General features: G+C 43.2%; 1 protein-coding gene and 1 long non-coding RNA gene across 6 annotated transcripts in view; one reads left to right on the top strand and one right to left on the bottom strand.

Annotated features, from left to right (window-relative positions):
• Positions 1–27,244, bottom strand: part of RREB1 (ras responsive element binding protein 1) — a 178,234-nt gene that overhangs the window by 80,398 nt on the left and 70,592 nt on the right. The window lies entirely within an intron of this gene.
• On the top strand, positions 530–18,424 carry LOC118500742. Its single transcript, XR_004903328.1, has 3 exons — positions 530–1,417; positions 5,815–5,819; positions 18,413–18,424. It is a non-coding gene; the product is annotated as an uncharacterized LOC118500742 (long non-coding RNA).

Raw genomic sequence — 27,244 nt, 5'->3', positions numbered from 1 at the left:
GCAAAATCTGCAACTCCTAGCACAGGGCTTGAGAGAACAGATGTGCTCCCGCAGTCACATCCTCTGACTTCTGACAATCACATTCTGAGTCACTTCTGCCCTTCCAGACTGTTCAGTGCCTGGCCTGCCATTTCCTTCTATTTCTAGGCAGGAAGAAGGAGTCTCTCCTCCCACCTTCACCTTTGCCTTACTCTCTGTGCAGGAGGCAGCACTGGACTTCCATCTCAGACTAAAAAGTTCATTGCGCAGGGCAAGAGTTTGCAACCACTTGCTGCCCTCACTGCACAAGGGATGGAGAACTCCATATCCTACAGAGCGAGGTTCTAGAAGCACTTGGGCAAGGAGACCGGAAGGAAGCCACCAGTCTCTGCCTGAGATCCCACACAGCCCATCCTGTCTGAGTGGCTGGATCTAATTGATCTAACGAATGTGAGCTCGAGCTGAGAAGTGACCTGTGTGCTCAGGTTACTTGTGCTTCCATGAAAATGGAATGTAGACCTGGAACAAAAGGAAACTCTGATGGGGATGCCCATACTTTCAGGTGCTGGGGTTCTAAAAACGTGTGTGCATGGGAAGTAGTGGGGGGCAGACAATAGGGAACAGAGATGGTGGGGAGTGAGTAGCCAGAAGTGCACAGATCAAAAATTAAGCAAACACCAAGCGAAGAAAATCTTAGAGTCTCATGGAATGAGTAAGAAGTTACCTGCCACTGAACCGCCAACAGAGCCATCCCAAAGACTAGTCCCTGTCCAGCCACGTCGAAGACCTTTGTCAGAAATGCAGGCTCTCAACATAGGGAGGTCATTAGGTGGTATCACACCTTAACCGTACATGGGGCTGAAAAATACAGATTTTGGGCCTCACCCCAGTGGTCCGTGTGTCAGCTCCCAGGGGACTGTGACCCAGCCTTGGGAACTAGCACTTGTCTTCCAGAATTCTGGAAGGAGGGCAATACCAAACCAATGATCTCCCTGAAAAACCTTTCTGCTGTGAAGATTTGAAAGGAACCACCCTCAGGGCAAAAATCCAGGTACTCATTCTAACTTTAGCTTTATTTACCATAGTAAAATAATAATAAATAAGGGGGGATTAACGTGTGCACGAGCTATTTTAGCTTCCTCAGAAATGGGCATGTATGGGATGTGAGCTTCAGATAAGGCAGGGCCAGCAGCAATTCTTGGGGAACAAAACCACTCAGCCCGGCCTCCACCCAGCTACGGACCCTCAAAGCCATCTTTCCCCAGCAGACGGCATCCACCAAGCTCATACTATTTAAGGAAAAGCTCCTTGGAGGGTGCTGTTGAGTCCTTCGGCCCGAATTTCCGGAGGCCCTGGGCACCCTCACAGTCCCCAAGTCTCTCTGATGCCCCTGGGACATTAGTGTGCCACAGAAGCCTGGGAGCAGGAGGGTTGGGGGGTGGGGGGTGGGGGGAAGCAGGCCTATGCATGGTTCCCCTTTAGCCTCAGAACTACTTCACCTCCTACTGTGGTTTGTGTCTTAATGGGACTCACAGCTGGAGGAAGAAAAATCAAACAGAATTCATCCCAGCTGCCTGGAGCATGCCCCCACCCCCTACTGATGAGGTTTTCGCTGATCCAGTGGGTACCAGGTCTAACAGGAGCTGCTGATGCCCTTCTCAAAAGGCTCGGTTCACTGTCCTTGGGTGAAAGAGCTTTAGTCAGTAAAGTGAGGGCACAAGGTGGGGCTTATGGGAGAGTGACAGGTTCCATTCTGGAAGGAGTTGCCCTCTTAAAAATAATTTGGACATTTTAATTGTCACATTACATACAATTTCGGCAGACAGGCAAATGTTGATTCGAAAGACAGGGTTCTGCTTACCAGATTCCCCTATGTAACTCAGATTCCATTTACTATTTAAAATATAAACTGCTGGGAAGGTGGAGAGGTTTTTCTGGTACATGCTCGATAAAATCATCCCGTGATACCCCATTCTTCTTCCTGCATCTCTCCAAAGGGCTCTTGGCTTCTTCAGAGGGAGGAAATGGGTCAAAGTTCTGATTATAGGCTTTGCTGTCAGTAAATAAGACTGTGAAGAAGCAGAGCCCACTCCTTGCAGCTCTCCTGGGAGCAGGTCTCACAGACAGGATCTAACTGCTGCCAGACCCAAGGAGCCCAGACGCAACTGCCACACAGCAGCCATCCATCTTCTAGTGCTCTGCTCCTCCGGGAGGGCACCCTGCCCCTTTCCCCAGGTGAGCCCGTCATTGCCCACACACTGCTTTTCTGCCAGGCCACCAGGATCTGGGATTTCATCATCTTGTCCAACTCAGCAGAAACCTATATGCTTTTCTATTCTGCCTGAAGAAACTGGTGAGAAAGGGGATGGGCAGCCAAGGGAGCCTGAATAAGGAAGCACTCATGCTGGGCAGAGGGCCCACGAGCACCTTCAACGACCCTCCATGGCAGAGCAGGGTCTTGCGGGTTCTGGCAGAAGATATTTCAGGAAGAGTGTCCTGCAGGGGACTATGTTTAGGATCCAGAGCCTACCCCATCCCTAAGATCTACTATGCTGGCTTATCAAAAACAGGGTAGGAGAGGTTTCCACATCACTCCTTGACTGAGGAGTTTAAAAACAGAAAAGAAGGATACTACTGTAACAGAAAATGGAATTTAAGTCAGAGTCTGCCAGAAGTCTAGTGTATGTGCAATTACATGTCCCTTTCCCGATAACTACGGAGCACTGACTGCTTGTGACATAAACTCTTGAGCCAGAAACTTTGTTAGGCACTTTACATACGTCCTCAAATTCTTCCCCAAATCTTATAAGGCGATATTAGATTATTTGCTGGTTATTACACAGCTATTTGGGGTACATATACATACAGATACATATTTATTTAGGACTAGAATTGCTAGGTCATGGGGGATACATACACATGCTATAGAAGATACGGCCAAACAGGTTTCCAGAAAGGATTTACCAATTTATACTCCCACTGGTACACTACTGTGACAGTTTCAGCTGCTCTGCATCCTTACCAAAATTTGATATTGTAAATCTATTTTAAAGTTATTTTTTTTCCTTTTTATTGATGTATTGGGGTGACACTAGTTAACAAAATCATACAGGTTTCAGGTGCACAATTTCATAGCCCATCATCTGTGCACTGTACTGTGTTACCAACCCTTGGTAGTAGTTCTTAAGGGGGATGGTGAAAATTCTTGTACATTCTGCTGCATCACAAGGAGTACCACTAAAAATCCCTTCAAAGAAGGGCAATTAGCAAACTAGAGAATTGGGAACCAAGTCCAGGGGAAAGCAAGAAATAGCTGAAGGAACTAGAGACACTCAGCCCATGGGAGAGAAAGAACTGGACCCACGCAACGCTGGCTGCAAACATCTGAAGGCCTGGTGTGTGGAAGACAGGCCCATGCTTCCCACATGTCCACCATGGCAGGAACAAGGTTTGGGTGGGAGGCACAAAGCAGCAGGTCTGGGACTCCATTAGTCTTTATACCAGAGCTTTGAACAACTAATGCTGCCCACAATGGAATGAGGCTCCACAACAGAATGAGCTTGCTGTCCCTGGGAATATTCAAGCAGAGGATCCTGCAGTGGGTGGGAGACCCAATCAAGATCACCCTTATAACATCCAGATTCTGGGCTTCTAAAAGGATAACCCCTTTTTCATGATACTGTAGGATTCCAAAGCATGCAGCATGAGAATCAACTACAGTAGTTAGTGTACCTTAAAGACACACAGTATGGAGTCTAAACCTTGGACTGGAAACTCCACTGGCCACCAATGGAGCTGCTTTAAGTCTCTGGGCCTCCGTTCTCTCATCCAGAAAATGAGGCTAATAATACTTTATCTACCATACCCTATAGTATGGAATCAGTCAAAGGAATATTAAAACACTTTACAAATGGCAATGGCACCCCCCAGGACAAGCTACTGATGTTGCTGATGGTACTCTTTACCTCCCAACATTCCAGTTTATTTAGCCACTGGGCCAGCTCTTGCCAGTGCTTTGATTCACCCACGGGCCTCCCCTTGGGCCTGCACTCTTGAACTGCCAGTGCTTTGAGGGCAGGGGCCAGTTTTAGGATCTTAAATATATTTTGGCTCCACCCCCTAAGTTTAACAATGAAATATAAATATAATAGAGCTCATCACAAATGCAATCCCACTGACAATAAGTAGTAGAAGAACATGCTGTATGATGAACAGGAAATGAAACCCCTCCAGCTTCAGTTCGCTGCTGATATAAATACTGGTCCGCTTCACATTTGCTTAATCAAGGAAGTTTACTCTCTGGCTCCCACAGGAGAAGGCTCACTCATCCATAGTCCCCACACCTCTTCCCTCTCAGCTACAGAGCCCAGCACAGTGCAGCTGACACCCAGCACCGCACCCCACACTGTCAGGCAACTGGATCATAGTGATGGGACTCTTTTGGACATTCCTGTGAAGTGGATGTCCTGTCTTCAGTCACATTTACAGCCTAAGGGAGGAAGGTGGGGTAAAGTTCAGTAGCAGTTTGCTGAGAGTTTTAGGCAATATCCTGCAACTGTTTCACAGGCCCTGAGGTTGTGGGGCTGGCCTTTCTGACATGCTCTGGTAAAGGGTCAGCAGCAGCAAAACAGGATTCTCTACTTTTCTCCTGAGGAGGAGCTGGATACAAGCTAAGTACCCCTAGGGCAGGTGGTTAACCTAGGATCTGGGCTTTAAATTCCCAGAATTCAGGGTGGTTCCGTACAGCAGCCCTCATAAAATAAAAATTACTTTGTTAAAGACAGTGTTGCTCGAAATGCTTGTGCTCTATCAGCTCAGAGAAGGCAGTGGAAGGAGGAGATCACATCTTTCCTCGCCCACTGGAAAAGCGGTGAACTGTGGTCAAAATATCACAGCGGGTAACCAGACGTCACAAACTGTCAGCTGAGAATGACTGTGCTTGGTGAATATACCAGAGCTCAATGGCTTGTCCTCGGTGCCTTCTAATGGATGACCTCTTCCCCCTGTATTTTGCCTCTAAGAGAAATATTCACCACTATATCTATGAAGAAAAACAAATACTCCAAGATATATGTGTTTGATAAGTGGTTATCGCAAGCCAACCAACCAAAAAACACTAGCAAGCCAATGGATTTTTCTTAATGTAAACTGAGCAAACCCAAGAGCTACTGAGGGACAACACAGGGCGTCGGGAGGGAAGGTGGCACATGGGCCAGGTTTCTGCCCCCACCTGCAGCACTAAGCTGACCAGCAGAGGCACCTCAAAAGGAAGGCAGGGGTATGGGCTGGCATGGTCCTGGAGGAAGTCTTGAGGTGCTTGGGCCCTTGTGGCATTCCTCCCTAACCTTCTGAGGAGGGGGTGATTACTTCAGGACAACTGCTCCACTGGGGTATCTAACTGCACTACTGCTGCACCCACATCTGGGCTGAGCCCCCCAGCCTAGCAGCCTCTGATGTGCCCAAAGCGAGTTGGTCCCTTTGTGTGTTGACTAAGCTCACACAGGGAGCCAACCATGCCCAGGCTCTTCCATGTGGGTTCACATTCTACAAACCCCACCCTGAGAAAGAGATACCTGTTTGCAACTTCCCATATGCCACCCTTCAACCCCCACCGGTTAAAAAGAACAGTTAGGGAACTCTAAAAGGGGAGATTAGCATCTGTCGGACAGGTCCCTTCCCTTAACCTCTCTGGTACCTGAGCCAGGTCACAGCGGCCTGGCCTGTGTTCCCACTGGCGAACCAGTTCACCGCTGCTGCGCGGGACCGCTCTCATCTGCTCAGCTCACGAACAGCCTGACACTTCCACTGGGTTCCCGTGTATCAAATACTCCACAGGGAAAGTCTCTGGAGCACAAAGATTTGAAAACCCAAGCTCGTGCCTAGTCACCTCAGCAGTATGTGATGCAAACACCCCCTGTTGAATGGACTATTTTGGTTGAAAAAGACAGCCTCTACCAATATTTTCACAACAGAAATTGCTTTAGTGCACTTGCAGTCATAAAGCAGAGGATCTCTTGTTCACCCCCTTCATTTTACTTGAATGTCTGTGATAAAGGCACCCTACTGTTGTTCAAAAAGAACATCCCTGCTCTTTTCTTTTATCTTTCCTTAACAGTTTGCCATCCACTGATAGGAGGGGCCTTGCCTGCAACAGTCCACACTTTTATCTCCCGCTGACCACGCAGCAACACGAAACCAAGGGCTGGACTTCCTGCAACTCGCCTCGAGGGGCTGCTTGACTTGTTTAAAATATTACTGGCCTCTAGAACCTTGGAACAATGCCTGAGCAACACCTACCCAGCATCCACTTCAGCTCCAACTTTTGAAAGTCTCCAAGTCCAATGTTCCAGCACTGCCTGTGCCTCAGTGTGGGAGAGTCTTGGCCACCTCCAAGAAAGAGACCTCACTTTCTGGGCTCACGTATGTGTTTGCTTTCTTTCTGCAGCAAACGTAAGAGCTACCTTCAAAGCCCACATACCCCACAAGTTAGTTACAGTAGCTCAAGCAAAACTCTAGAGTTTAAACTACTACTATTAAAACAATACAGCAGCATTTAATAACACCCTTGAACCACTGGAACACAGAACAGTACACCATGTGCTTCCTGGCATAAGCAAATGGCCTGGAATACACTGGTCCCCTCATCTGCAGAGTAATGAGGACATGATCTCTGATATCCCTCCCAGGCCCAAGTCTGCGTATGAGATTCAACTGCTGGAATGCTGGCATGTCTTGAAGTCTGGTGTCAAAAGCCCTTCCACCTGCCTAACTATGAGCATTCCTGTGAATATTCAGGATGGGAAATGGCAGCAAACTCCACTCCTTATTCAAGGCAGTTGGGGGGCTGTGCACCACTTACAGGGTGGGCCAACCAGCCAGAGTTCACGCATCAGAGCAGAGGACCCTGACCCCCCCGCCATTCGAGGCCAGGAGTTCCATTTTCTTGGCATCACACCAACATCTGTGGGGTTAACAGGTTCACAAGATGGTAAGATCTGATGTTTAAAATAGTCCCCCAGTGTTCCTGTTTCTGGACTACACGGAATCTTTCCAAAGTCAATTGAAGAAAAGCATCATTGCCTAACTACCGCATCACCTCTGCACAGTCTCAGAGGACAGAGGGCCAGGCAGGAGAGAAGCGGTGGAGTGATATGACAGCAGAGGCAAGGCCATGGAGAAAACCGTGGCAAATAAGCGACAGGAGCCAGGTTACAGATTAAATCCACATCATCAACCTCTGTGCCAACACTTCAAAATGAAGCCAATATTTTTAGGATCTTTTTTTATGAGGCTAAATAATGGGGCAACAAAGGGTGTTTAGAGACCAGAGCAGTGGCCCCTCTTCTACAGCCACAGGACTTGGCCCTGGCATTGGGTCATCTGAGAACAGGAGCCAGCTAACCGGTTTGGCCCCACCAGCCGAACGGTAAGCACTCTTCAACATCCTCAATTTCCTTCCAGCCATGAAGTCAGGAACAACCTGTACAGACAAAGAAAGTAGAAAACTTGCGAAACAACGGCATCTACCGTGCTCACTAAATATGCCTGAGGAAACTTTTTCAAAGCCCTTTAAGATGCTTCATTACAACTCTGAAAAGAAAAAGCAGTCCACTACTCCCAGGCACATACATGTTCACACAGACCCAACCTCATGCTCTGCCGGCCCCACAAGCAAAACGCAGAATTCAAAATACACCTCAAGAGTGTGGCCTTGGTTACTTAACAGATTTGGAATTGGAACTGACACTTTTCTGTAACTCTACTAAAGGACAGTGACATCCTGGAATGTTCCCAATCTGGAAACAGAATTTTCTTTAGGGGGTAAAAAAAGGTCTAACAGATTATACAACCGTTTGCTACCTGGCCACGGTGAAAATGCTATTTGCAGGATATAAGGGAAAAAAAACTTAGTTTCTCTTTATTTCTTGTAGTTAACCCCTAACGCTGTGCTCTGGCCAAGACAAGAACCGTTTCAAAGCTTTACACATAAGCAACCACTAATTGTGGCGATGACTTTTTTTGTACGCTACTAGCCAAGATTCATTTAATGGGATGAGAGTCTGGAAGATAGATATGGAAAGTAATTCTGGTTCTACCTATCTTATATAAAGATTTCTAAAGAATCATACTACTTATATATTCCGTTCAACCCATATTTATAGTCAAATATTATTATTCTCATTCACGGCATTGGGCAAGTGCTTGCTTGCTTATTTATTTATTTATTTAAGTTTGTAGAAAGAGAAAACAAAGGGACACATTAATCCATTGAAGTTGCCAGGCCTTAAAGCTTTCACAGCTTCTTCATACTTATCATTTCTACGGCTTCAGCCACCAAACAAGTTTCATGTCAAAAACAGGTCTCTTTAGTTTCCTGCAGTTTCAGGTCCAGGGTCATCCCTGCTGCTTTCAGTGTGCTGGAAGCAAAGTCTAGCAGAGTGTGCAGAACAATGTGCATTCTCTGCAAGGGTTAAGATTAGTTACTTAGGATGCTCTATACTATTTCTGTACCCTAGATATAGGACAGACAAGATGTGGTATCAATGTGAAGACCTGAAATAGGATGATGATCTTTCTCAGACATTAGTCTATTTTTTCAGATGTTAAAACCACCAAGAGCTGAATGACAGAGCTCCTGGCCCTGAAGGCTGGTACTTGGGCTGGGAGACAGAGGAGATGTGACACAAGAAAATGGACTCCAGTCCAGGGGAAAAGGGGTTATGGGGCAAACACGAAGGTGCGATTTTCAGCCTTTTAATCTCACAGCTAACTACTAAAACTCTGAGGCACATCAAAAAATATATTTTTTTGCTGATCTGACAAAAAAAAAGGTATCATTCTGATTTGTTCACACTAGATGGGTATTGTTGTGTTGACTATTATTATTTTTTTATCTGACAATATAAGGGAAAGGAGGTCAGTACCCCTGACTAACCTCAGGTATTGTCTGCTTTAAAAATTCCCGCGGTACACTGTTTGAAAATCACTGCAGTAGAGCAGAAGCAAACCTGAGCTTGAAGGAAAGACTCCACTTTCAGAAGTCATTTCCTCCAGTTAGAAGGAAATGTATGCAGAAAAAGCACAGAGACTCAAGAAGTACATCTGGATGGAACATAGCATCACAAAAGCATTAGCTCCTAACTGCCTAAGTTTTTACCCTTCTCAGGTGAAACGAAAAAATTTATTGAGATTCTCACAATGCTAATTCCATTTTTCTAAGGTTTATATGCCCTTTCAAAATAAGATGACAAAGACAGTAGATAATAGAAACTTTTTTAATGCCCTTATTTGGCACACACACAAATAGGCAACAATCCCATGTCTAACTGGCCCATTAAAGCAAAGCCCTCAGAGACCTGAGTATACCAGTCATTGTATGAATGGAGGGAGAGTGGACTGGGGGAAATGGCAAAGATGGGGCTGGCAAAGTTATAAAGAGGTCAAGATTCCATCTAACAGGGATGGACTTTAATATCCTACGGCTGTAGAATATTAAAGGTCTTCCTTTTTTTTTTTCAACCCTGTAGTGAAATTAATCATATTTTTAAAAGCCCTGGGCAGCAGTTTAAAATATGAGCAATTAGAGGCACATAGCTCTGCTAGGTGGCTACTGTAATACCATCTCAGGGACAGACATGACGAGTACAAGGAGCCAACCTTGGCTGTGAGGAATGAGGGCCAGAGACGCTGGGCTTCCTGCATTGGCAACAGAATGAGGCAAAGCAGTTAACTGAGATACAGAAAAAAATCCCCCATCTAGGAGAGAAAAAAGAGAATACAGCAGGAAGAGACTGGTTGTGGACAGCAGGACTAAGCCAGTTCTGTTGAAAAGAAAACCTAATAATGTCCAGAGAGAGAAAGAAGCAGTTGGGAAATAAGGTCCTGGAGGAGGTGGGAAAGGAGGGCCAGGGGCCCCCAGGCACTGGAAAATGAAATGCTTGTGATTACGGAATACCTAACACATGCAGCCCTAAAATATATGTACAATATCAGTGTCAAACCATGAAAATCGCTAATGGAAATGGGTAATCATAAAGCAGCCAATGTGGGGGACAGTGCTTAAAAAACCTAAACTTAAGGTTACAAATCTACATAAAACTTCAAATATAGAACAAGAACAAAACCCATCCTTCTCTCACTTTCAAAGAGCCTATCATGTAAAACTAACATGGTAGATACTGAGTGAAAGCATTTGGCTGATTTGATGTGATCTGGGGCAAAGCTGTCCAGCTGAAAGTTCTGTAAGGATGAAAACATTCTCTGTAGGTACTGTCCAATATGGTAACTGCTGGCCACACAATGGCCAGTCAGCAACTGAAATGTGGCTAATGTGACTAAGGAACTAAATTTTAAATTTTATTTAAGTTTCATTTAAATTCAAATAGCTACACATGGCCAGCAGCTGTCTGACTGCTGCACTATACAGCACAGGTCTATTGTATTTTTTCTTTCTCCAGTAATACTGGGTACCAGACTGCAGTCTTATTTTGTTTGCTCCCTGGAGCTTTTAAGCCCTAAGGCAAAAATAAAGATGACCTTGCATGGTTTTACCTGCAGGCAGGGGAGGGGATAAGCCGATCCCAAAAGTAATGTACTTAGCTATGATTCTTCCAAGTGTTTATCAGAGTCAGTGTAAAAAGGGAAATAACCCTTGAAACCAACAATAGAGGGACTTCTGCTAAACTAGACTTCCCCCAGGTGAGTCATCGCCACCCTGCCCCATCTCCCCAAGACCTGCTCAGGCCTGGTCCTACTCAGACATGAAGGTCATTGTGTAAAAAGGTGAGAAAATATTTTTAAAGTAAGATCAAGCTTAAAAAGCAGGTATTACTTTTTAAATGCAACCTGAAATGCCACTAGAATATCATAATATTCAAAAAATGAAAGCATAATTTAATGTCACTATACACTTGATTTAAAATTATTTAAAAATATACACAAGAGGGAAAATAGACTGCACTTTTTATGGTATGAAATTGTTCACCTTCCTCACTCCCCCAATTTAATCTAGTGTGGCTCACTGCCTGGCACATAGTAGGCTTCTCCTTAATTCATTCTGTAAATATGAGCCTACTGTGGGCCACCTATTAGGGCTGATAGGCTAGGTTTCTACGGATAAGATGCATGCCCTTGAAACTATGTAAAATTTATGTGGTATTCATTTGTGGGGGGGCGAAGATTCCATAAATTTGATCAGACTTTCAAACCTTTCTTTCTTTCTAAAAAAAACAAAACAAAACAAAAACAAGAACCCTCCTTTGTCTTGTGAAGATAAGACCAACCATGTAATGCACCTTAAATGGCATCTGACACATACATGGCAGTAACTCAATAAAAGTTAGTGAAATCAATCCCTTAAACAATCTCCCAATGTCTGCTATAAACAGTTGTAATTTTAGAGCAGAACTCATCCTAAAGAAAGGAAGGGGGCAGAGATCCTTATGAGCCCCATCCATGTCATTTGGTTTCCGTGGTTTTGTTCTATCCTTCCAGTTATTCCAGGAATAATTAACTGTTAGAAGACTTGTTAACAAGAGTTAGTTTCTGGATGCTGACTCTTAGGTTAAAACTTTCTGAACACAGGTATTATCACAGCTTCTAGGCTACAGAGGCACAGAGGAGGTTTTCTGTAAATCCACATATAGGTGTAAATGTGGCCCAAGCACTAGCAATTCCTGAGAATCTCAAAGGGGTCCCAGAATAGTGTGTGGTCTTGTGGAGGATGTTTGCTCTGCAATTAACAAAAAGTAACACGCAAGGTACTGAGCCTTTTAAATAGAAGCCAAGAATTAAAACTGAGTCTTCTATGCACAAACAAGTCTTACTTAAATTGCAATGCATAAATAAAATAAATTGGTTATAAAAGGGATTATGTTAACTGTAGAACTCAGGAGTCACAGAGGAGTGGGAAAAGTAATTGATTAAAAGGTGTTGGGGGGGTGGCTCTGTCCTTGTTTTCTCATGTGTCCTTTGAAGGTGAGAACAAAAAAGCCTTTCTGAAAAATGAACAAATGAACCCTGAAATCTCCCTTCAAATGATTTGGGGGGAGGGGGATATTCACTTAAGGCTCTCGAATATTTCCTGATATTAAAATGCATCTGTCAGTTACCTCAATTAGTAATTATTGATCTACTAACTAGATTAGGAGGAAGGAGATTCCAGGAGCTCCCCACCTAGCTGAGGGACGATAAAGAAAACACTAGAAAGTTAGAGAACTAAGTGTTGTCAAAACAATACTAATTTTAAACTCAGATTAAAATTGGAAGAGAGGGTGCAAGGAGCTGATACCCAATAAGGACCTGATTACAGAGGGTGTGTGTCGGGGGTAGGGGGATTATGGGGGAGGGGGAAGTTGCAGTAGTAGGGGGAAATACCCTCAAGAGTTGTAAGAAAACCTGTTTGAAAGTGGTATGGGATACTTGGGGAATGAGACCTAGCTACAATGGGAACAAAGGGAACAGATAGGGAAAGGTAAGCCTGAACACCTTTCAAAGACCTGCAGGGACCTGAAAAAGCAGGGGGAGCTAAGAGTAAATTGCTCTTGTCAGAGGCTAAATTTCCTGAGGCATCAGAAAGGTGATTGTTAAGCGGGTTGGGAGAAACTCACTTTTAGACACTTAGAAAGTGAAGGCAAGGAAAGGAATCAGAAGGGGAGGTCTTGGTACTATGGGATTAGTATATTGGTGAGAAATCAGGGATAATGAGTGCTTGTGGGGTTGACCCATCCACAGAGAGGCGGGGTCTGAGCTAGGTGAGCTGACATTCAGAGATAAGAGGGTCCAGGATGGGAAATGAGGAACACCCATTTTAAGCCACTGAGATGGCGATGAGGGCTGGTAGGAATGAAGTCCCCAGGAAGAAGAGTGTGTGTGGTGTCCAAACAAATGTGAAAGTATTAGCAATGAAGGGGTATAAGCCTTTGGAGTCTGGAAAGATAAATGAGCACACAGCAGGCACTCAAATTATTTTAGTAATCTAAAGAAAATAGGCAGTGGGTCATATGCTGTGAGCGGGAGGAAGAGAAAAGGGGAACTGATGGTGTTTGCAACATAGGAGCCCGGGAAGCAGGACAGTGGCAACTAGTAATAAATAAGGCCTCCCTGTGGCAGGCACGAGGAAGCTAAACAGAGGAGGACTCTCAGCCTAGGTATTACAACCACATGGCCTTGAGGTGCTCTGGAATAAAACTGAGCTCAGGGGAAGCAAAGCGGCCCTTTGGAAACCTCTCCTACTCAGGGTGAGTCTGGCATCCTGTTTCCTACTCTGAGGCTTCCTCTGAGGCTAAGGAGAAGGGAGGAAAATTGTGTTATTTCTAATGGCTGTATCTTTTATTCCTGCTTTTTGAGGCAACCCTGTTATATTTCTTCTAACAGATACTCAATTTGCATATGTAGCTGCTCTCCTAAACAGCAAGGACAGGGAAAAAACAAGTGGATTCTCTCTACAAATACCAAGAGCACTAGGTCTTGGAGAAGGGAGAAAATGTTTTCCAAACACCCAACCCAAAATGGCTTTCACTTTTTTTTCAGGCTGAACTTTGCGATCTAAACCAGATATACCTCAGTGCAGAATGCCACTAGGACACCGCACGGGACTCACAGGAGTTGGTTCTTAAAGAACGTACAGCCCTCCACAGGCACAGGGTTCCCACGTCAGGGCTCGGCGATTCAATGTGTGAGTTCAGTTGCTCTTTTTCAGGTTAGTTCTTTCTTCTTTAGTTTAGATCTGACTCAAGATTTACTTCAATTATCTATATCTCTGTTAAAGCGCCTAAACAAATTAAAACATTTTAAGAGAGGATAGAAAAGGAAGTGGTGAAGGGAAAGGAAAAGAAGAAATTGGATCTTTAAAACAGCTTAGGCAAATTTCCACCTTCTCCCTTCCACCATTTCTGCTCTTGTAAATTACTAAACTCCTAGACAAGCAACTGTTCCTCAAAGGGAAATTCTAGGCTCTAAGTCTGAATGTGAAAACCCAGTGGTTAAGCCCTGACTTGCAGAAAACTAAAAATTTCAGCAATTGTGGAATGAAATGTTATGTTCAGAGCTATACAAAGCATAGCAGCTGTTCCCAGCCAACATGAAAACCGAAAGGGTCGATTCTATCTTTATCCTTTACCTAGAGTCAAAGCTGGTACCGTGCTGGGCAGAGTTGCCAAGAAGCTGTCTCAGTTCTACTCTGCTGAGCACAAGAGACAAAGAAGGCAAGGGAATGCATGGGCCAGCAAAGTACACCTAAGCAACAACAAATAATAGACCCACCTGTAAGAAAAAAATGCAGTTAATAATTTAAAAACTTTAAAAGATGCAAGGAAAAACAACTTGCTTGAAAAGTAGTTCTCAATGTCATTTGAAAAATCCTTTTCAACCAAATCAGTTCAAAATTCAAAGATTATATATCACATCTGTCTCACTCTACCTGAATTTCCCAAGTGGAAGAGAAATAACCTTTTATCAATTTTCTTGGAAGTAAAAACACATTTTCTGTATTAAAACTCAAGTCCTGCTCATATAAACTTAACCAAAACCTTGCTGAGACTGCCTCATGGAATCAGGCCTCTGATGAGCATCTCAGAGAGGGCAGATGATGATGAAAAATGAGACCTGAGAAGAATCAAAAGAGAAGCTTATAAGAACAGGTTTCTCTCATAAGCCTGAAACTCACACACAGTTTAACTGAAGAAAATGTTTTTCTGGTGTGACTGAACAACCTCACTCTGAGAAAACACTTCCCATTTAGCCAGTCTCTTCTACTCCTAACAACCCCATTCTATTTATTGTTTGGTTTTAAATGATAGCCACTGCTGCCTAATCGTGCATTTTCAGATTGGCCAACACTGTCACCGCCTTCCCCCATACTACCGCCACACAAGTAAACCACCAACGAATGAAGCTGGTGGTGAGGGGGCTGAACTTGTAATGTGAACTGCCACTGACACACCACACTTCCTGTTAATTCTGATGCTGTCTCCATTCAAGAAAAAGTGAAGAACTACTGCAGGGCATAATAGATTTCCACCCTAGCCTCAGCAAGCAGATTCGCACAGCAGTTAGGAGGATTTGTGAGCCAGCTGTCCAGGTTCAAATCCTGTCTCTTCCACTTGCCAGCTATGGTAAGTGGTTTGACCTTGTGGGCACCACCCTTAGACAGTTATGGAACCACTTTCTGCCTCAGTTTCCTCATGTATAAGATGGGGACAATGATAATACCTTTAACGTATGGCTGTGACAAACAGATGAGTTAAATCTGCAAAATGCTTAAGTACAGTACAAACTCCCAAAGTGCTTCCTATTAACTTGTATGTGCTCAGAGCGGAGCATATGTTTACTACACAAATACATTAGAAGTGCATACCAGCACTGCAGGGTTGATTCACTAACTACCAGTTCAACAGGTGGGAAAGACAGTCCATTCATCCAGGGGAATGATTTTCGACCAGTGTGGCACAAGAATTTTTGAAACATGCAATACCTGACTATTTAGTCAGAGGCACTGACCTCTTTACCCTTAGACTGTCAAATAAAAAAGTGACGACAGCCAACAGCACAGCAATAGCAGTCCAGTATCAATGAATCAAAATTATACTTATTTTTTATATCACCAAAATATATATTTTTGGCGTGCCCAAGAATTTTAGTAATTAGTTTATGTGTTGCCATGAGATGAAAAAGATTGAAAATCACTAATCTAGGGTAATGGCTCTCCGCCGAGCAAGCACCGAGAGCATTCTGTAACAATTTCTGGGTCCCGCTCTATAGAGTTTCTGCTTCAGAAGGCCTAGGGGGTGGGGCTTAAGAATCTCTGTTTCTCACAAGTTCCCAGGTGATGCTGATGCACTCATCTGGAGACCAAACTTTGAGGACTGTTGGTCTACGGAATAATTAACTCCTTATGTTCTATGCTTCAGGCCTAAGCCTTACCTAGTTTATTTATGTGCAAAGTGAGCATTAAGGAGGCAAAATAAGAAGTGCTAAATATGCCTGTAGCAAAGAGGTTAACTGCTCAGAGAATATCCATGTATTCCTCCACATTGTCTAGCACCCCCTACACCTCTGCACATGGCAGGCCACACGAGAAGTTCTGACCAGCCGGCCGTAAGCAAAGATGTACATCACTCCTGAGTCTGAAGCTTTTAAAAGCTGATGTGACCCACTTTCCTTACAGTGGTAACCTGGAAGTACAGATGACAGCAGTCTGGATCCCTGGGCTACGGCCTGGAAGGGAGCTACACTAGAGAGCTACTAACCCTGTAGTAAATCTCACGTGGAGAAGCAATGGCATGTTGAGTGTCTGAGCTACTGAGATCTCAAAGTTTGTTTGATACTCAGCATAGCTTAGCTTACCCCAACTAAAACAATTCCTATCTTCATTAGAAAAGGGAGCTCCACATTAGCCTTATTAGGTGCCACCTATCGAACATACATGTAGGTTAAAATCAGTTAGCTAGGATTTCTACCCTACTCTCACATCCACTTTCACAAGTTGTTTTTTTTAATCTCCTACTTGGAGTCTGTTTCTAACCAAATGTAAAAATTCTTCACTGCAACATGATTACGTAACGGTTGCTACCAATGGTTTCGAAGGCTGAATGTGCTAAGCAGTGTTGAAAATGTGAAAAGTAAATAGACAGAAGGATTCAGACCAGGAGCCCGTGGAACAAAGCACATGCACTGTTGGAATCCCTGACTCCAGTGGTGGCCAGAAGAAAGGGTTTCAATTTTATTCATTAAAGCATATGCAAACTGATAATAAATTTTGCCCAAATGGGAGAAAGTGGTCTCTTTAAAGTCAAAACATCACCTTTTAACCACAAAATTGCTCTTTAAAAAAATATAGTAATAATTTCTAGTCAACCTAGAAAAAGTCTGCAATTTACCTTCTATGCCACGTGTAATTAAACCTAAAAGTTTTCCTCTCACAAAAATTACCAACATACACACACACTGAGCCAAAGCAAGGTACAATTTAAAACAACGACTTAAACTAGAAAATTTATGAAATACAAAATTCAAGAACTGAGGAGAGAGAATTAAAAAATATGTGCTGGAATCACATGGGTCCTTCCTGGTCTATAGAGCAAAAGAGCACTTTCTTGCAGGGCTCTTTGAGGAAGACTTTAGTTGAGCGGAATCTACAACTAATCTCACAGGTAAGGAAATCTCCCTAACTCTTTCTACAAAGATCAGGAGAACATGCCTTTGTGTGACAGAGTGCACACACACTTTCAAACTCATCCTCACAGGAGCTCAGTGGCTCTCTGCTCCCCAATTAGCACTGGCAAAGCCTGGCATAGAGAGGAGGGATCCTGCTGCTTCTGGCCTTCTCAAGTTCTTAGGTCCCTTGAGTGCCTCATTCTCTGGGTGTGTCACATTCCATCTCTTTAGGTACTTCCATGTGGCCAAAAAGAAAAAAAAAAAGCAAATACTCACGTAATGCATTTGGTCACATATTACAACTCAGCTGTAAAATCAGAGTTGAAAATAATAAAAAGGCCCAAACACTAAAAGCAGAATTTCTCTAATTATTCAGCAACTATTGGGGTTTTTTGGTGAATGAAATTTTTTCTTTTTTTTTTCCATTACTTTCAGGACACTTAAAAGTCATTTAAAAAAATGAAAACCTGAAAATTTAAACATTAAAAAAAAATCATATGACACACTACCTTTAGGACACTAAGGAGACCAACAATCTCCATGCATACCTGAAAACAAGGTTACTTCTTTACTTTTCATTAAGGAGCTAACACTGGGGGACAGTCCCTTGGAATACCAAAGATAATGGGAATAATGTGCAATTAGGTAATAGGTGGATGTACTAATAATCACGGAACTAAAAAAATTCAGCATCACATCTTGCTAGTATTCTCCTGTAAAGCCCCCTGAAAACTCTCTATTACCTAACAAGTTCATTTTCCAATGCTCATAATGTATCCTCAAACCAGTCACTGCGTGCATCTGCAAGAAACATAATGGGAACATCCACATTTAGAAAATGAAAGCCATATAAAAGTACTCTTGTGTGATATTTGGAGTCTAATTTGTCTAGTTTAATACTTCCAGAGTCATTTTCATAATGAATCAAGCTATAAGTAAATTTCTGGGAGTTTATAAACATTTTGCTTCATATAGCCAAAAGCCCCTTTTCATTTACTTATGCCCCAAGAGGTTTGTGGTTGCAGACTTCTATACATTGTCCACATGTTGGGAATTACTCTGGGAGCTGAACAAGATGGTTCTCTCTCTCCCCACAGCCACAGCCCAGCATGGCCAGCCACCCTCTCCCAGGCGGCTCAGGGAACTGCAGCACATGTCTCAGCAGAGCTGCTCCTTACTGCTCTCACTACTTCTGCCTCCTCCCAACTAGCACCCAAACAGATCTCAGGCCATACAAAAATCATGTCCCCATGATGTGCAACTTTCAAGCAGACCTAAGGCCACGAGGAAGACCAAGCCTTGACTAAATGACTCCCAAATCAGCCCATGCCACACACTCTGAAGTTCCCCCTCTCTACAGCCTCAGCACAGAGACTGCTCCAGGGGCTGCTGTGCAGACTGTATGACAACTAAAATCCCTTGGATAAAAGCAAGCACTGTCCACTTTTCCTTAAAAATCTCGAAATCCTGGATAGGATCAGCAAGTAACAATTCAATCCTCCAAAAGCCTTAAATCAATCAATCAATCAAGTTCTTCTCTTTGGCTCTCAACACCACCCCCACCAATAAATAATACGATGTCCAGTAAAAGCCATTTTAGTCAGCTTTTAAAGCAGACTAACAGCATTTGCTTTAAATAAAAGCAAAGGGAAAGCTTTTAAATGAACAATGAATATTATGGACTAGACTCTAATAACTACCCAACAAATTTCTGTCATGCCTTTAAAGAGCTCTGGGGGCATCAGAGTATTGTCTGACAACACTCTTCCTTCTTCATGTTCGGCCTCCAGCCGCATAGATGAGTTCTCTGTGCCTGTGACTCACGGAGGCTGATATTCAGACAGCCAGCAGCTGTTCAAATCCTTGCCTGGATGTCCTCCTACCCTGCACTTCCAGCTCCAGCTCCACAGTTGTCCTTGTGACCCGCCTCCCCAGCGGGTGCTGCAAGCACGTCATCTCAAACTCAGCCAGTGCAAGGAGCTGCAGGTCGCATCACAGGTTACACACAGAACGAGCCACAAGCTCCTTCACCCTCTTCCTCATTCCTCCTGTAAGCCCTCTCTGCCTTGTCCCCACCCAAAGAGTCACAGTCAAGACCTACCTGCTCCTCGCTTCCTAGGACTTAAGGTTTTTATTACTTTTCTATCTGCTGTGAGCATCTAACACCCAGATTACTAATTTCTAGTTTTAAATGCAATTCACATACATTTCTCTTCCTTGAAAGAGACACAAATGTCTAACCATAGGAGAATACTTCCCCCTTCCACATGGCAATCAGGAAGTACAATTTCCATGGACACTCAGGAGACCAAATTTCAAAACTAATTACATTTTCAATGGGAACAATTCCTCTGAGTTAAAAAAAAAAGTATTTGATTCAGGAGTAGAAATTTTTAAGCCAACCTTATCTGTAAGTTAACTATGAATCTATGGGCACAAAAGGCTTAAATTTAATACTATCAGAAGCTAATATGTGAGTAATTAAAACGCATCTATAAGTATGATTATTAAAACTTAGCCCCAGCAGTGTTCCATACTGCAGCAGATGAAATAAAAATGCTTGAAAACCATTAGTAAGTATTAGTTACCCTGGGGAGTTTTCAGCCCTGAGATTTCCATGAAAATGTCTGTAAATAATAATGGCAGGAAAAACTGTAGCGTCCCACCATGAAGTGCTGCAGTCAGCTCCATCTGTGAAGTGGAGCTACTGAGAATAAATTAACAAAAAAAACCCCTCAAAAATATAAACTCCGTCAAGTGAACATAGTTAATATTTCAAGTTAGGATTATTCTTCCTGGCCAAAACACACCACGCAGACGCTATTCCAGGTGACATGTTCAACTGTGGGCACAGGTACGAATTATGGAAAAATATTGAGTAAAATGAAGGCAAACTCATAAAAACAGATCAAGTGACTGCTGAAGTCCCTTCCAGCTTTAAATTCTATGATTCTTAGAATAAGCCTGTAGTTGGGATGAAGAAAAAAAAATACCATTCCTTCCATTTGTCATTTGATGGCTTAAATTTAACTTTAGATATTTAAGTTTTCCGAGGCTTCCTTTAAGACTGGAACTCCTTTGCCACAGAGACAGTGTCTCCCAGGGTATCCATGACTTCTCTAGTGCCGGACAGATAGAGGGTCTTCTCTATCACCTGCTTTTTAAAACTCATGATATTCTATATATTTTAGTCAAAAATATGAAAAAATTCACATCAGGAATACAGATAAAGAAGCTAATAATAACTGGGACATCATTTGAATCTGTTAAATCACTTTTTTCTACAAATCTGGGCAACAGAAATTATATTTTAGTGTCTGAGTACACAGGAAGGTTCATGCTAACCCTTCATGTCAACCCATAAAGCAGCTGCACATCAATCACTGAGGGGTATTGTGGAGGGAAGTATTTAGAAGTTAATTTTCCATATAAAACTCATGGGTGTAAATCATTCTAAAGCACCTTCAAACTTCCCCCTGTCCTTAAGCGGAGCATGGTGAATCAATGTGTGATTAATCAAACTTTTTGGGGCAGTGACTCAGGATCCTTGCAATGAACGAGAATTACACAAGGCACCTTCGGAAACTAGTGTAATATCCCTCCTGCTTCAGTTCTGCCCCTATAACATAGGCCTCAGTTGGCCATGCTTTTTTTTAAAACTGAAATTTTTGTTGAGAACATGTGGATACACATGCAGTTGTAAGAAATAACAGAGAGAGCTCCTCTGTTCACTTGGCCCAGTTTCCCCCAGTGGTAACCAGCTATACTGTCTGCATTCTTCTGTCTCACCCCGACATCCTTTCTCCACCTCCAACCACCAACTTTAGCAATGGGAGAAACAAGGTGGTCCCAGCCATGGCCATATCTAAAGTAACCACATAATGCTCAAGTGTGGGCCTAAAGGATCATCATAAATCAAGAGGGCAGGGCGGGAGGCAGATTGGTACCAGGACTTCCTACCCTGCATGGTTTTTGAAAGTTTTATTCTGCATAACCCCCACACCTCCTGCTAGTTCTCCCTCACTCATATGCTGAATATTCGGGATCTAAGAATGCCAAATAAGTGATCTCCACATAGGTGATATATTACTTCTGAGTTCATCAATACTAGCTAATAATTAGTTGCTGTTTCCATACTCATAATTGGTACTCTGGCAGTGCCCAGTGGTGCACTCTAACATTTTCCACTAAGCCCTGTTAAGACTTCGAAATGAATACACATAGTCTTAAAAAATTACAATTTTTTCTTCTGGACTCACTGGTGTTTTTGAGGAAGTTTTAACTCATCAGTCAATTGTACTACTTGGAACAATTCAATTAGATAAGATGAAGGAATGAAGTTCTAAAAAGAAGACGATCAAGAACATAATAAATGTGCTTTAGAGACTTCAGTAAGTAAGAAAACTGCCACTTCATTCTTCTACTGCATTAGGAACTTCTCAAACAAAGAGGCCTGATGGAGGGAGACAGAAGGAGCTTAACAGCTTAGGAAATGGGAAGGATGGTACAATTAACTGTCACACAGTCAGATATAATTCACTCTGATGAGGCCAAAGAAAGAAAACAAGGCAAAGAAAGTATCCATCTTGTCCCTTTACATAATACCCAGATATACTAGTACTGCAGACCACCTTTTCAACAAAGGTTATCAAAATATACATGTGACCTGAGAAGAAAAGCAATAGCCTTTGGAGGAAGCAAAGAAGGAAGGAAAAGAAAAAAGGAAGAGGAAGAAGCCTCTTATCTGAACCACAAGGCTCATTCCAACAAGCTGAAGTGCCCATCCTTAGGTATTCCAAGGAAAAAAACAACTGCATTTCTTTCTTATTACTACGTGCTCTGCTCCACAAGACCAGCCCTGCCAAGTGGAAACGGCTGCTGTCAGTCCTGCCGAGAGCTGCCCTGGCGATCCCAGGGTGAAGTGTCATAAACTCAGTAAACACAGGAGGACAGCTCAGCTCTGGGAGGAAGCAGGGGTGTGGGGTGGGGGGGGGGGCGGGGGGGGGCGACAGACGGACATTAAAACAACTTTTCTCCCCTGGTGCCAATAATTCATGTTACAGGGGAGATCACCCTCACAGTGTTAAAAGATGCTCCAAAAACAAAACAGTTGAAGACCAGGGACCATAAAACACAAAATGTGTGCGGTGTTAAAGATACTAAATTAACCAAGGTTTTTATTCTAAAACAGATGTACAACAAGAATTCAGTTTCTCTTCACATGACGATGTAGTTTCTTTAGTTTTCAGAGTGCCAGACACAATGGGATCAGAAACATATTTGAACAGTGTAAAAATGGCAAGGGAAAAAGCCCCCTTCCTCCTCCCTCCAAAAAAGAAAAGGAAACCACACCAGAAATGGCCTGATCCTGGTCCTAAGTACAGGAGGATCTGTGTATTAGGAGAGATTTCCCTGTGATGTGTGTTATAGTGAGCTGAAGCATGCCTATATATGGTCTGTTTACTGAGGGGTGAGATACAAACACCACAAAGAACTTATATCAGACCAGAACTGGCTTTTAAAGAGCTCGGGTTGTCCATATTTATGGCCACAAGATATCCCCCAAGTCTAAGCTAACTTCAGATGCTTCAAGAAGCAATGTCTCATGATTTCCTGGCGCTCGGTTGTAGGGACTCCCCCTCACTGCCCTCTACTCTCCATCCGGACCTTGCCTCCTGCCCTCCCCACCTCCCACTGCCCCCTCATAGAGCACCCACCCCACAGTCCCACAAAAGCATAACTGCACACTGAAGAATGTCTACTGAATGGGGTCTATGTTACATGATGAAGGGAAAGGACAAGCACGCCATCGAATTCTCGAGAAACAGCTGGCAATGCTGAGGCCCCTCACGCAGGCTCCTCATCAGCACAAAGTATTTTCATCACATCAAGTGTTCTGCTTTGGAGAAGAAAAGCAAGACACTAAAGTGGGGGTGGGTGGGGGGCGGGCGGCGCAAGTAGGGATAATCTGAAGATGTTTTAAAGTTCTGGGGAGGAAAGGGGGAACACAGGAGGAACGAATAACAGAGGGAGACAGAGGAAAACAGAGGGAGAGGGAGAAAGAGAGATAGAGAACAAGGGGGGGTGGCTGAGGGGGGGGAGAAAGAGAGACAGACTTCATCACTGGCTTTAACAGTCTTGCCCAACCTGTTCTGCGGTATGTTCTGTTAACTCCTTTCTGGCAAATGCATGCAAACAGCAATCCCTTTCTTTCCTGTTCTTTTCCCACAGCCATACTGCAATTTAAGGCAGACTTGTAGAGAAAGGTCCCAAAGAAAAAGACTAAACCCATTACTGACTAGACTCAAACCCATAATCTTTATCATATAGCATGAGGCCGTCACTGCTAGCTCCTAGCCCGTCATCTTGCTGGATAATATCAACTTCCTAACCCTCTCCATATTCTAAATCTCCCTGAAAATACATAAAGTGAGGTTATGTCCTCCAAAACAGGTAAGTTGAAGTTAGGCTGAGCTAGGCCCATTTTTCATGCACTTGAACAAAGTACTATGTAAGAAGGAAGTATGTATATAAAGTTAATGGTTTTTCTTGTTTTTTTCTTTTTTTTTGCCTGACATTAGGCATTTATAGGGTTAATAGACAGCCTGCAGACCAGAAATCTACCTGCTTAGCAACAGCAGCATCAACTAAGCCACACTGGTTGTTTTGACACAGGAAAATCAGTTTCTACCTGGTGAAAATACCTGGTGATGTTTCAGTTGCCATTTTAAGCGACACACATATTAATCACATGAAAAGAACAGTCAAGAAACAACCAGAGAGAAATGTCCGATGAGAGTTCACCCAGCTTAAAGGTACAGATCAAACCAAGCATGAAAATGCAGGACTGCATAGAGAAAACATGCTCTAAAAGCTAAGAGCAGACTCAGGGTTGAGAAAACTGGTTTTGGAATCAGTTAAACCTCGTCTCACTTTCCCCTGAGCTTGTGTGTAACTGCTTAGTCTTTATGTGGACCTTAAGGACCCTTCAGGCAGTAGGACACTTAATTGGTACAGATACAGAAGGCAGATTCTACACCCCCCTCTCTCCCCAACCCAAATAATGAGATGAAAAGGAAAGCATGAATCTCACAAAATGTTACACTTTTTTCCTTAAACATGTATATCTCAATTTTTAGAAAATGCAAATGCAACCCCAGGCCTCCACAACCTCTTTGAAAGACAAATACTGCTTGAAACCTAAATATCTGCTTTAAAGTTCAACTACAGAAAACTTCTTCATTTCCAACAAATGAGTGTTTCCTTTTTGGAAGCTCCAGGATGCTAAGGATTGTAGAATTGGTTGCTGTAGGATGTTTACTGCCGTTTTAAAAGAAATTTGTCTCCTTAGCTAGAAGAAAGGAGGCCTAAAAGCAGTCAGAACCAACAATTTGGCTCAGTTGTTGAGTATGTAAAACACAGCAGAGAAATATGTTAATACACTCTTTTAACTAAAATACAATTTAGAATACAAAAATTTTAACATTAATGGTGTCATTTTTTTGGATGGGACCCTGTTTCAAGAGGACAAAAAATGGCACATTTTTTATAATAATGATATCCAAATATTCTAAGACACCACTTTAAGAGTTTGGTTTTGATAGCGTCCCTTAAATTCCAAACGGGAGACAATACCTGAAGACAAAACGATTGTGTGTAAAGTTTTAAAAGAAGGAAATATAATGACCCAGGAAAAAACAAAACTTCCTAACTTCAATGAAATTTGAAACACAATTCCAAAGTCACATGGTTCTTTGAGATTATTTTTAAAAGTATGTATGCAAAACCAAGCCACAAAAATAATCTCCTTTAATCCTTTAATAAAGTAAAGGACCTGTACTCATTCAGAACCCCTATACTAACATTGAGCGAATAAAACCTTATTTCTGAAACTTACATTTCAAAAATGTGAGCTATATCAAAGAAACTGTAGTGTGGACAAAATGGTGGTATTTAAAGCAAAAATGTGGCCTATGCAGAAATGAAAGAGAGAGAAGGAAAAGAGAGAGAGAGAGAAAAGGAGGGAGACAGCAGTGAAGGCAGTGAGTGATGCACTCTGGTTGCAGGCAGAGTGGGCTGCAAGGCCAGTTGTATGCAACAGTTGTGCTTGAAACAACAAATGGTGCATTCATAAACTGCGAAAGCCAGGACTGTTAGAGGCTGTAAAGTCTGCACACGAAATGATGAGCAGCCGACTTTGCTGTTCTTCCACAGTAAAGGAGAGAAAAAAAGGACTGAATTCAGTTAGAGGCACAGGCTGTCCTTTCAACTGTGGCAAAATGGTGAGCAAGAGGATCTAGATAAAGAAGCCCCAGTACCATATACCCTCTTCTAACAAGAAAGCTGGGCCTAATGATAATTGAGTAAACACCTGTACATAAGATAATACTGCAAGAACCTTGCAAGGGGAAAAGGCCAAGTAGAAACCAGAGAGTACATCTTCCCCTACCCATTTTAAAGAAAATACTCAGCATCCCAAAATCCACAGCCTCAGACCAAGGGATTAAGTGCCAGTAGCCTTATTACCTGTGACATCACTTCTCCAGGGCCTTAACAAAAGAAACATCTGGTACCAGCTACTCAGCATCCCCGATAATTCTGTCACAGTGCCAACTTCTTAAAAAATTAATTAGTGGCATTTACACTCACCAATGCAGGCAACCTATCAGAGTTCTAGCACAGGTACCACAATACCTGGCTTAATAGGAAACACAGGGTTACAACAAGCAAGCATCGGATGGGCAAATTTCAAGGTTTCTATGTCATTTTCTAACTCTATTTAAAAAAATCCCCAGTGGCTCAAATGTATTCAGTTGTCTCATTAGATATAAATCTAAAAGTAACCTGTTCGAGTCACCAGGAAAAGCATTTTCAAATGGACAAGCCTCAGCCTCACAGTAGGCCTACCAAATCTGAATTTCCTGGAGTAGGCCCTAGCAGGTGTGTTAGGGAAAAGCTTTCCCACATTTTAAGAAGCACTGGTATGGATGCTGCAGCCCAGTGAAAAGCAATTACCAACAAAGCATATCAAAAATGAGACAAGTCACAAAGTGAAGAGACTATGAAAAGTAAGTCACTGGACTCATTCTACCTATGTTGCTCATTGTGTAGGAGGCAGTCTGCCTGGCTCAGTTAGCCAGCCACCTCGGGTTTTGCTCCAGCCACATGACCACAGAGAGAAGCAGGCAGGAGCCATGTGCATTGTCCACTGTGCCAGCTCACAGTGCAGAGCCTGCCTGGAAGATAGGGCACACTGAGCAGGGTACCTGTGTGGCAGGCCTTTGGACATCAGAAATAAGGTTGATGGTTACCAAACGACCTATTGTCCTCACTGGTCATGTACTGGAAGTACAGAGCACCAAGAAACTACATCCCAGCTGAATGGGAGCATTATTAAAATACTGATTCTGGAGGGAGAATGGGGTGCCCCACTTTCAGGAGAAGCGTATAGGGTCTGACTCCAGCACTGCTAGGAAGTGGCTGAAATTTAAAACCTGATGCCACTGTGGCTTGTTTGGTTCTACTTTGCCCCTCTGCCTCCACTCTCAGGAGGCGGGTCATATTAGAAAGGAGAAAACAGTTGCTCAATCCTCTGCGTAAAAGGACAGAAAGGACCACAAGCTGTCCTGTCCTGCTTCCAAGCTCTCTGCACCCTGCTGCTGACATTCTCCTGTCTCATTACACAGAAGCTGCTTTCCTTCTACACACATTGCCCTTCCCTCGAGTTCCGGGTTTGCTGCTGGGAATGTCCGCACCCCTCCTCCTTGTAATAAAGGGCTCTGCGGGTAATTTTTTAGCTACCTGCTGTTTTCATTTTAAAACAGCAATTAGGTAAACCAAACGTCTTAACGCGGACTTCTGGGAAATACATACAAAATGCGAATGGGCTAGCTCACGCGTATACAAGACTGCTAAAACTTTTCAAGTGATCACAAGCTAAATAGCCTCAAATTAGGAAGGAAAAAAAGGAGAGGGAGGACTTCACTCTGAGAGCACACATTTCCTAATCTCTCTCTAAGAGGAATTCACCTTTTTAAAAAACAAGCTCAATTACTGAACGGGTTCTTTGAAGATCTCTGGTAGTTCCTTAAATTGCTGCTCCGGCTGACGC

This window comes from Phyllostomus discolor, chromosome 5 (genome assembly GCF_004126475.2).
Source record: "Phyllostomus discolor isolate MPI-MPIP mPhyDis1 chromosome 5, mPhyDis1.pri.v3, whole genome shotgun sequence".
Classification (NCBI taxonomy): Eukaryota; Metazoa; Chordata; class Mammalia; order Chiroptera; family Phyllostomidae; genus Phyllostomus; species Phyllostomus discolor.
Note: the sequence above shows the minus strand (reverse complement) of the source record. Positions and strands in the feature narration are given on the sequence as shown.